The sequence below is a fragment of the Cryptomeria japonica genome, unplaced genomic scaffold (assembly GCF_030272615.1).
Source record: "Cryptomeria japonica unplaced genomic scaffold, Sugi_1.0 HiC_scaffold_207, whole genome shotgun sequence".
Taxonomy (NCBI): Eukaryota; Viridiplantae; Streptophyta; class Pinopsida; order Cupressales; family Cupressaceae; genus Cryptomeria; species Cryptomeria japonica.
The window spans coordinates 16,154-27,500 of NW_026729029.1; the positions used below are offsets into that span (position 1 = coordinate 16,154).

Consider the following 11,347-nt stretch of genomic DNA (forward strand, 5'->3'; position numbering starts at 1 on the left):
GGCGTCTGGTGCGGAACCTTAGAGTAAGAAACATCACCGTGCACCTTGGCCAACGTGCGCGACTCGACCGAGCGCGCACTGGCCGAGGTGCACACCGATTTCACCTGGGTGCGCGCGCAGCACCTCGGGCGCACCGGGGTGCGCGCACAACGCCCGGGTTGCACCGTGGCCTGTGTGCTCGGGGTGCCTCGGGTGCGCGCTCGGTGTCGCCCCCGCGCGCGCGGTAGTGCGGGCAGCGCACCCCGGCCCGGCCCGGCCCCGACGAGAACGCAAACGGGCAAAAGGTTTATTCAAATAGCATTGCGACGCCCGGCGAAAAACTAAAAAAGGGTGCAACACCGGGACTTCCCGGGAGGTCACCCATCCCAGTACTACTCCGGCCCAAGCGCGCTTAACTGCGGAGTTCTGATGGGATCCGGTGCACTAATGCTGGTATGATCGCACCCGTTATGAGCTTGTCGCAGTGTGTACTTAGCAAACCGCGACCCACGTGCGAATCCACCCCGGCCACCCACCCCCGTCGAGGTGCACACCCTCCCTCGCGAAGTGCGCCCCGTTCGCCAAGTGTGAGCCCTGCCCAGGTGCGCGCACCTTGCTAGGGCGTCGGGTGTGCACCCGGCCCGGCCTACGTGCGTGCACCTGGAGGGGGCGTCGTGTGCGTGCAGTGTCCCGTCTGCAACGCGGTGCCCACACACCACCTCGGGCGCAACGACCTGCGCTCACATGTGGGCCGAGTGCACCTTGGTGCATGTTCGGGGCGCCTCGGGTGCACGCTCGATCTTGCCCCGGTGCACCAAGGCGCTCGGTTTGCCCCGGGTGCGCACTTGGTGCAAGGTGGGCACCCAAAATAGGGATCAAGCACCAAAACACAAGTTTCGGGATGCAAAATGGGACCCAAGGACCACAAATGCGTTCCAAGACCCATGATGGGTCCACGAGAACAAAAATGTGTTCCGAGACTTAATAAACAAATATTGGGTTTTAGGAGAAGAAACATGCTCTGATGCCCAAAACGAGAATCGACCCCGAAAAGGCCACAGGCCAAAAGTGGGATGCGAGACAAAAAAAAATGGGACCCGAGGACCAAAATTGGGTTCCCAGGTCGAAGACAGGGCAACCGGACAAGAAACGACCTCTAAGGCTCGAAATGAGTCCCGACGACTAAAACTTGACAAGAAGCACCCATCAGGCACCCAACTCGACACCCATGGGATGCCGACCCACCCGGGCTTCCACCTAGCACACCTTGGCACCCACCCACCCTCGCACCCAACCTCGCACCCAACTTAGCACCTTTGAACCCACATTGGCACTCACCCTGACCCTGGCACCTTGGAACCCACATTGGCACTCACCTTGACCCTGGCACCCACCTTTGCACTCACCTTGGGACCCACCCTGGCTCCCACCTCGGCACCCACCCAGACACCCACCTTGGTTCCTTGGCACCCACCTTGGATCCTTGGCACCCACCCCGACACCCACCTTGGCACGCAACTTGGCTACTTGCCACCCACCTTGGCTCCTTGACGCCCACCCCGACAACCACCCCGTGACCTACCCTGGCTAGGGTTGGTGCACACCCACCCTGGTGCCCACCTTGGCACCCACCCTATGACCCACCTTGGCACGCACCTTAGTACCCACCCCGTTACCCACCCTAGGACCCACCCCGTGACCCACCTTGGCCAGGGTGGGTGCACCCACCCTGGTGCCCACCTTGGCACCCACCCATCCTAGCACCCAGCCTGTGACCGGGCTTGGAACCCAACCTTGCACCCGCACCCGTCTTGGCCAGTGTGGGTGCGCACCCATCCTGGCACCCACGTTGTGACACACCCTTTAACCCACGCACCCTAGCACCCACGTTGGCACCCACCTTGGAACCCAACCTAGCAACTTGGCACCCACCCCGTGACCCACCTTGGCATCCACCATAGCAGTCGCCGACTTGGCACCCACCTCGGCACCCACCTTGACACTTGTGGACCCACCTTGCCACTCACCCTAGCATCGACCCATCCTAGCACCCACCCTGGCACCTTTGCACCCTAGCACTCACCCATCCTAGCACCTAACCTGTGACCCACCTTGACACTCACCCTCGCACCCACCTTGGAACCCAACCTAGCACCCACCCACCCTGACACCAACCCTAGCACCTACCCACCCTTGCACCCACCCTGTGACCCATCTTGGCACCCACCCATCCTACCACTCAACCTATCACCCACCTTCTCACCCACCTTGGCATCCACCTTAGCACCCACCCACACTGGCACCTTGGCACCCACCTCGGGCAAGGTGGGTGCACACCCACCCTGGCACCCAATTTAGAACCCACCGAGCATGTTACCCACCTTGGCACCCACATTGCAGCCCACCCTAGTACCCACCCTATGACCCACATTGGCATCCACACCCTAGCACCCAGGCACCTCGACACCCGCCTTGACACCCACCCTAGCACTGAACCTGTGACCCACCTTGGAACTCACCCTAGAACCCACCCACCCTGTGAACCACCTTGGCATCCACCTTAGCACCCACCCACCTTGGCACCCACTCTAGCACTCACCCATCCTAACACCCAACTTGTTACCCACCTTGGCACCCGCCCTCGCGTCCACCTTGAAACCCACCCTAGCACCCACCCACGCAGGAGCCCACCTTGGCACCCAACCTAACACCCACGCATCCTGGCACCCAACTTGTGACCCACCTTGGAACCCACCCTAGTACCCACCTTTGAACCCACTATATCACCAACCCACCTTGGCACCCACCCTATGACCCTCTTTGGAATCCACCCTAGCACGCACCCACCCTGGCACCCACCATGGAGCGCACCCTAGCACCCACCCACCTCGGCACGCACCTCAACACCCACCTTGGTGTGCGCACTGCGCCAACCTCTCAAAGACCCTATGTGGTGCGCTCCAAAGTGTACACCTTTGGTGCGCTCCAAGGTGCGCACCTTTGGTGCACACCGAGGTGCACACCAAAGTGTGCACCGAGGTGAGCACCAAAGTGCACTCCAGGGTGCACACCAAGGCGTGCACCTTTGGTGCGGTCAATGCAAACGAATTCGGAAGTTGGGGTCGATGTCCTAATCGCTGCTGCAGACTACACGTATGAGAATCGGACAAATAGCTTTATATAGGGGAGGTGTTGCGTTTGATGGGTCGACTCCCCTGGTTGTGTGCACTGCACCAACTTCAAAGACCCTGTCTTGTTTAAGAAGTCAAAAGTTGGGGTGGATGTCCTAATCATTGCTGCAGTCTACGCATGTATGAGAATCAGACAAATAGCTTATATAGGGGAGGTGTTGCATTCGGTGGGTTGACTCCCCTGGTTGTGCGCACTGCGCCAACCTCAAAGACCCCGCATAGCAGAAGAAGTCGGAAGTCGGATTTTGGTGAGCACCAAGGCGTGCACCTTTGGTGCGGTCAACGCAGACGAATTCAGAAGTTGGGGTGGATGTCCTAATCGTTGTTGCAGGCTACACATGTATGAGAATCAGACAAATAGCTTATATAGGGGAGGTGTTGGGTTTGATGGGTCAACTCCCTTGGTTGTGCGCATTACGCCAACCTCAAAGACCTTGTTTTCGTTAAGAAGTCAAAAGTTGGGGTCAATGTCCTAATGGCTCCTGCAGGCTACACATGTATGAGAATCGGACAAATAGCTTATATAGGGGAGGTGTTGGGTTTGATGGGTCGACTCCCCTGGTTGTGCGCATTACGTCAACCTCAAAGACCTTGTTTTCGTTAAGAAGTCAAAAGTTGGGGTCGATGTCCTAATTGCTCCTGTAGACTACACATGTATGAGAATCAGACAAATAGCTTATATAGGGGAGGTGTTGGGTTTGATGGGTTGACTCCCCTAGTTGTTCGCATTACACCAACCTCAAAGACCTTGTTTTCGTTTAGAAGCCGAAAGTTGGGGTCGATGTCCTAATTGCTCCTGCAGGCTACGCATGTATGAGAATCAGACAAATAGCTTATATAGGGGAGGTGTTGGGTTTGATGGGTCGACTCCCCTGGTTGTGCGCATTGCGCCAACCTCAAAGACCCTGCATTGCGGATGAAGTCGAAAGTCAGAGTTTGGTGTGCTACAAGGTGTGGTCGAAGGTGCTCACCTAGGTGTGCACCTTTGGAGCACAGGAAAAGTGCCCTCCAAAAGTGCGCACCTTTGGAGTGCACAAAAGTGCCCTCCAAAAGTGCGCACCTTTGGAGCGCAGAAAAGTGCCCTCCAAAAAGTGCCCTCCAAAAGTGCGCACCTTTGGAGCGCAGAAAAGTGCCCTCCAAAAAGTGCCCTCCAAAAGTGCGCACCTTTGGAGCGCAGAAAAGTGCCCTCCAAAAAGTGCCCTCCAAAAGTGCGCACCTTTGGAGCGCAGAAAAGTGCCCTCCAAAAAGTGCCCTCCAAAAGTGCGCACCTTTGGAGCGCAGAAAAGTGCCCTCCAAAAAGTGCCCTCCAAAAGTGCGCACCTTTGGAGCGCAGAAAAGTGCCCTCCAAAAAGTGCCCTCCAAAAGTGCGCACCTTTGGAGCGCAGAAAAGTGCCCTCCAAAAAGTGCCCTCCAAAAGTGCGCACCTTTGGAGCGCAGAAAAGTGCCCTCCAAAAAGTGCCCTCCAAAAGTGCGCACCTTTGGAGCGCAGAAAAGTGCCCTCCAAAAAGTGCCCTCCAAAAGTGCGCACCTTTGGAGCGCAGAAAAGTGCCCTCCAAAAGTGCGCACTTTTGGTGCGCACCAAGGCGCTGGTTCGGTCGTTGCAGGCGAGTTCGGAAGTTGGGGTCGATGTCCTGAGCGGAGGTGCAAACTACACAGGTGTCGGAATCGGACAAATAGCTTATATAGGGGAGGTGTATGCTTCGATGGGTCGACTCCCCAGGTTGAGCGCACCGCGCCAACCTCAAAGACCCTACGGTATGGATGAAGTCGGAAGTTGGGTCCGATGACCGATTCGATTAGTAGGTATGCTCATGAGGTCGGAATTTGGGTCCGATGACCTGCCATGTGCAGGAAGGCGAATGTTGACACTGTGCGTTGCAAGGTGCACACCAAGGCGCTGGTGCGGTCTTTTTAGTCGAGTTCGGAAGTTGGGGTCGATGTCCTGATCGGAGGTGCAAGCTACACAGGTGTGGGAATCGGACAAATAGCTTATATAGGGGAGGTGTATGCTTCGTTGGGTCGACTCCCCGGGTTGAGCGCACCGCGCCAACCTCAAAGACCCTACGGTATGGATGAAGTCGGAAGTTGGGTCCGATGACCGATTCGATATGTAGGCATACTCGCGAGGTCGGAATTTGGGTCCGATGACCTGCCACGTGCAGGAAGGCGAATGTTGGCACTGTGCGTTGCAAGGTGCGCACCAAGGCGCTGGTTCGGTCGTTGGAGGCGAGTTCGGAAGTTGGGGTCGATGTCTTGATCGGAGGTGCAAACTACACAGGTGTGGGAATCGGACAAATAGCTTATATAGGGGAGGTGTATGCTTCGTTGGGTCGACTCCCCGGGTTGAGCGCACCGCGCCAACCTCAAAGACCCTACGGTATGGATGAAGTCGGAAGTTGGGTCCGATGACCGATTCGATATGTAGGCATACTCGCGAGGTCGGAATTTGGGTCCGATGACCTGCCATGTGCAGGAAGGCGAATGTTGGGACTGTGCGTCGCAAGGTGCGCACCAAGGCGCTGGTGCCGTCGTTGCAGTCGAGTTCGGAAGTTGGGGTCGATGTCCTGGTCAGAGGTGCAAACTACACAGGTGTGGGAATCGGACAAATAGCTTATATAGGGGAGGTGTATGCTTCGATGGGTCGACTCCCTGGGTTGAGCGCACCGCGCCAACCTCAAAGACCCTACAGTATGGATGAAGTCGGAAGTTGGGTCCGATGACCGATTCGATACGTAGGCATATTGGCGAGGTCTGAATTTGTGTCCGATGACCTGCCATGCGCAGGAAGGCGGAATTTGGGTCCGATGACCGAGTTGATGGCGTGCCATGCGCAGAAAGGCGGAATTTGGGTCCGATGACCGAGTTGATGTTGATGGCCCGCCATGCACAGGAAGGCGGAATTTGGGTCCGATGACCGATTTGAAGGCGTGCCATACGCAAAAAGGCGGAGTTTGGGTCCGATGACCGAGTTGATATTGATGGCCCGCCATGCGCAGGAAGGCGGAATTTGGGTCCGATGACCTGACATACGCATGGAGTCCGACTCGGGGGCCGATGTTCGATTCGATGACTTGCATTGTGGGTAAAGTCGGAAGTTGTGGTCTTTGACCCGATTCGATGACCAGACTTCGGCTGCTTGAGAATCGGACAAATAACTTATATAGGGGAGGTAGTGTTCTCGAGCATCCTCCCCCCGTGCCCGTTTATGTCGATTGATGCTGGTGCTCGACTGGTTGGAGCGCTCGGATGCAAAAATCTTGCACCAGGATTTATCGATTGTGATGGACACGGCAAGTCTCCTGATTGCTATGCAGGAGCTCATCGTGAATCTCTATGCGGCCTTGGTATGGACTCGACCTGCGGAATGGTTCGGCAATGGTAGTCGCTCCAACACGTCCTTGCAATGGCCACAGAGGTGATTCGACTAGAGCTCCAGTCTAGCTTTTGGGTTGCTTGGCGGACTGGTATAGCCGCGATCGAGTTCCGGCCATGAACGTTTTAGATAGCTCTTGGGCTTTCTGGGACGGAAGTCGGAAGTTTGGGCTGTTGTCCGATTTGATGACCATTCTTCGGATGTGTGAGAATCGGACAAATAACTTATATAGGGGACTGTGTTGTCTCACGCAGCCCCCTCCGTGCCCCTCTATCTCGACCGATGTTGGTGCTTGAAAGGGTTGGGATCGCTCGGATTTATAAACGTGCACCACCATTTGTCGAGTGTGAGGGACGCGGCAGGTCTCCTAAATGCTATGCGGGCGCTCTCTGAGAATCTCTATCCGGCCTCGACACAGACTAGTCTTGCTGAATGGTTTGGCACTGGTAGTCGATCCAACACGTCGTTGTTGTGGCCGCCTAGGCGATTCGATTCGAGCCCCCGTCTAGCTTTTGGGTTGCTTGGCGGATTTTGCCCTATCCGCAAGTGAGCTCGGTCCCTAAACGTTCGAGAAACCCGATTGCTATGCGCCGACTCTCTTTCTTGCGAGCCTCCATCTAGCTTTTGGGTCTCTACGGAACGGAAGTCGGAATCTGGGACCGTTGTTTGATTCGACGAGGCAGACTACGGTTGTGCGAGAATCGGACAAATAACTTATATAGGGGAGGTGTTGACTGGAGCATTCTCCCCCGTGCCCCTCTAACTCGACCAATGCTGGCGCTCGAACGGTGGTAGCGCTCGGATTTTCATTGAGCGCCAGCATTGGTCGATTTAGAGGGGCATGCGAGATTCCCGAATGCTATGCGAGGGCTCTAACGGAAATGTCTATTGGTTTCGGTATGGATGCAATTGCGAGTGGTTCGGCAAAGGTAGTCGTTCCGATGCGTCCATGTCGTGGCCAAATCGATAATTCGATTTGAGCCCTCGTATAGCATTTGGGTCTCTCGATGTGATTCCGCATTCCAGTCCCTTTGGGCACTGCTTGAGCCGCATCCCAGGGGGTTCCCTTCCCAATAATCTGCCTCGCAACCCGATTGCTATGCGGTGAGGCTCCTCGGCCGCCTCGGAACTATCTGTGTATCAGACGCATCGCGGGATAAGGGGTTGGCAACGGTAGTCGCCCCAAGCGCGTCCGATGCTTGGACCATTCCGAGGCGGCCCTGAAGCCTCTTCCGTCTAGCCGTTGGGTCCTTCTCGCCGCATCCCTCGCCTCGCACCCCGATTGCTATGCGGTGAGGCTCCTCGGCCGCCTCGGAACTATCTGTGTATCGGACGCGTCGCGGGATAAGGGGTTGTCACTGGTAGTCGCCCCAAGCGCGTCCGATGCTTGGACCATTCCGAGGCGGCCCTGAAGCCTCTTCCGTCTAGCCGTTGGGTCCTTCTCGCCGCATCCCTCGCCTCGCACCCCGATTGCTATGCGGTGAGGCTCCTCGGCCGCCTCGGAACTATCTGTGTATCGGACGCGTCGCGGGATAAGGGGTTGTCATTGGTAGTCGCCCCAAGCGCGTCCGATGCTTGGACCATTCCGAGGCGGCCCTGAAGCCTCTTCCGTCTAGCCGTTGGGTCCTTCTCGCCGCATCCCTCGCCTCGCACCCCGATTGCTATGCGGTGAGGCTCCTCGGCCGCCTCGGAACTATCTGTGTATCGGACGCGTCGCGGGATAAGGGGTTGTCACTGGTAGTCGCCCCAAGCGCGTCCGATGCTTGGACCATTCCGAGGCGGCCCTGAAGCCTCTTCCGTCTAGCCGTTGGGTCCTTCTCGCCGCATCCCTCGCCTCGCACCCCGATTGCTATGCGGTGAGGCTCCTCGGCCGCCTCGGAACTATCTGTGTATCGGACGCGTCGCGGGATAAGGGGTTGTCACTGGTAGTCGCCCCAAGCGCGTTCGATGCTTGGACCATTCCGAGGCGGCCCTGAAGCCTCTTCCGTCTAGCCGTTGGGTCCTTCTCGCCGCATCCCTCGCCTCGCACCCCGATTGCTATGCGGTGAGGCTCCTCGGCCGCCTTGGAACTATCTGTGTATCGGACGCGTCGCGGGATAAGGGGTTGTCACTGGTAGTCGCCCCAAGCGCGTCCGATGCTTGGACCATTCCGAGGCGGACCCGAAGCCTCTTCCGTCTAGCCGTTGGGTCCTTCTCGCCGCATCCTTCGCCTCGCACCCCGATTGCTATGCGGTGAGGCTCCTCGGCCGCCTCGGAACTATCTGTGTATCGGACGCGTCGCGGGATAAGGGGTTGTCACTGGTAGTCGCCCCAAGCGCGTCCGATGCTTGGACCATTCCGAGGCGGACCCGAAGCCTCTTCCGTCTAGCCGTTGGGTCCTTCTCGCCGCATCCCTCGCCTCGCACCCCGATTGCTATGCGGTGAGGCTCCTCGGCCGCCTTGGAACTATCTGTGTATCGGACGCGTCGCGGGATAAGGGGTTGTCACTGGTAGTCGCCCCAAGCGCGTCCGATGCTTGGACCATTCCGAGGCGGACCCGAAGCCTCTTCCGTCTAGCCGTTGGGTCCTTCTCGCCGCATCCCTCGCCTCGCACCCCGATTGCTATGCGGTGAGGCTCCTCGGCCGCCTTGGAACTATCTGTGTATCGGACGCGTCGCGGGATAAGGGGTTGTCACTGGTAGTCGCCCCAAGCGCGTCCGATGCTTGGACCATTCCGAGGCGGACCCGAAGCCTCTTCCGTCTAGCCGTTGGGTCCTTCTCGCCGCATCCCTCGCCTCGCACCCCGATTGCTATGCGGTGAGGCTCCTCGGCCGCCTTGGAACTATCTGTGTATCGGACGCGTCGCGGGATAAGGGGTTGTCACTGGTAGTCGCCCCAAGCGCGTCCGATGCTTGGACCATTCCGAGGCGGCCCCGAAGCCTCTTCCGTCTAGCCGTTGGGTCCTTCTCGCCGCATCCCTCGCCTCGCACCCCGATTGCTATGCGGTGAGGCTCCTCGGCCGCCTTGGAACTATCTGTGTATCGGACGCGTCGCGGGATAAGGGGTTGTCACTGGTAGTCGCCCCAAGCGCGTCCGATGCTTGGACCATTCCGAGGCGGCCCCGAAGCCTCTTCCGTGTAGCCGTTGGGTCCTTCTCGCCGCATCCCTCGCCTCGCACCCCGATTGCTATGCGGTGAGGCTCCTCGGCCGCCTTGGAACTATCTGTGTATCGGACGCGTCGCGGGATAAGGGGTTGTCACTGGTAGTCGCCCCAAGCGCGTCCGATGCTTGGACCATTCCGAGGCGGACCTGAAGCCTCTTCCCTCTAGCCGTTGGGGCTTTCTCGCCGCATCCCTCGCCTCGCACCCTGATTGCTATGCTGTGAGGCTCCTCGGCCGCCTTGGAACTATCTGTGTATCGGACGCATCGCGGGATAAGGGGTTGGCAGTGGTAGTCGCCCCAAGCGCATCCAATGCTTGGACCATTCCGAGGCGGCCCTGCAGCCTCTTCCGTCTAGCCGTTGGGGCCATCTCGCCGCATCCCCCACCTCGCACCACGATTGCTATGCGGTGAGGCTCCTTGGCCGCCTCGGAACTATCTGTGTATCGGACGCATCGCGGGATAAGGGGTTGTCACTGGTAGTCGCCCCAAGCGCGTCCGATGCTTGGACTATTCCGAGGCGGCCCTGCAGCCTCTTCCGTCTAGCCGTTGGGGCCATCTCGCTGCATCCCCCACCTCCTCGGCCGCCTCGGAACTATCTGTGTATCGGACGCATCGCGGGATAAGGGGTTGGCAGTGGTAGTCGCCCCAAGCGCGTCCGATGCTTGGACTATTCCGAGGCAGCCCTGCAGCCTCTTCCGTCTAGCCTTTGGGGCCATCTCGCCGCATCCCTCGCCTCGCACCCCGATTGCTATGCGGTGAGGCTCCTCGGCCGCCTGGGAACTATCTTCGTATCGGACGCATCGCGGGATAAGGGGTTGTCACTGGTAGTCGCCCCAAGCGCGTCCGATGCTTGGACTATTCCGAGGCGGCCCTGTGGCCTCTTCCGTCTAGCCGTTGGGGCCATCTCGCCGCATCCCCCACCTCGCACCCCGATTGCTATGCGGTGAGGCTCTTCGGCCGCCTTGGAACTATCTTCGTATCGGACGCATCGCGGGATAAGGGGTTGTCACTGGTAGTGGCCCCAAGCGCGTCCGATGCTTGGACTATTCCGAGGCGGCCCTGCAGCCTCTTCCGTCTAGCCGTTGGGGCCATCTCGCCGCATCCCCCACCTCGCACCCCGATTGCTATGCGGTGAGGCTCCTCGGCCGCCTTGGAACTATCTTCGTATCGGACGCATCGCGGGATAAGGGGTTGTCACTGGTAGTCGCCCCAAGCGCGTCCGATGCTTGGACTATTCCGACGCGGCCCTGTGGCCTCTTCCGTCTAGCCGTTGGGGCCATCTCGCCGCATCCCCCACCTCGCACCCCGATTGCTATGCGGTGAGGCTCCTCGGCCGCCTTGGAACCATCTTCGTATCGGACGCATCGCGGGATAGGGGGCTGTCACTGGTAGTCGCCCCAAGCGTGTCCGATGCTTGGACCATTCCTAGGCGGCCCTGAAGCCTCTTCCGTCTAGCCGTTGGGGCCTTCCCGCCCCATCCCTCGCCTCGCACCCCCGATTGCTATGCGGTGAGGCTCCTCGGCCGCCTTGGAACCATCTGTGTATCGGACGCATCGCGGGATAAGGGGTTGGCACTGGCAGTCGCCCCAAGCGCGTCCGATGCTTGGACCATTCCGAGGTGGCCCTGAAGCCTCTTCCGTCTAGCCGTTGGGGCCTTCCCGCC

The 11,347-nt window shown here is 58.8% G+C and overlaps 1 non-coding gene across 1 annotated transcript; it reads right to left on the minus strand.

Annotated features, from left to right (window-relative positions):
• Positions 1-327: 327 nt before the first annotated feature.
• On the minus strand, positions 328-446 carry LOC131868456 (5S ribosomal RNA). The gene has a single exon (XR_009366909.1). It is a non-coding gene; the product is annotated as a 5S ribosomal RNA (ribosomal RNA).
• Positions 447-11,347: the final 10,901 nt, after the last annotated feature.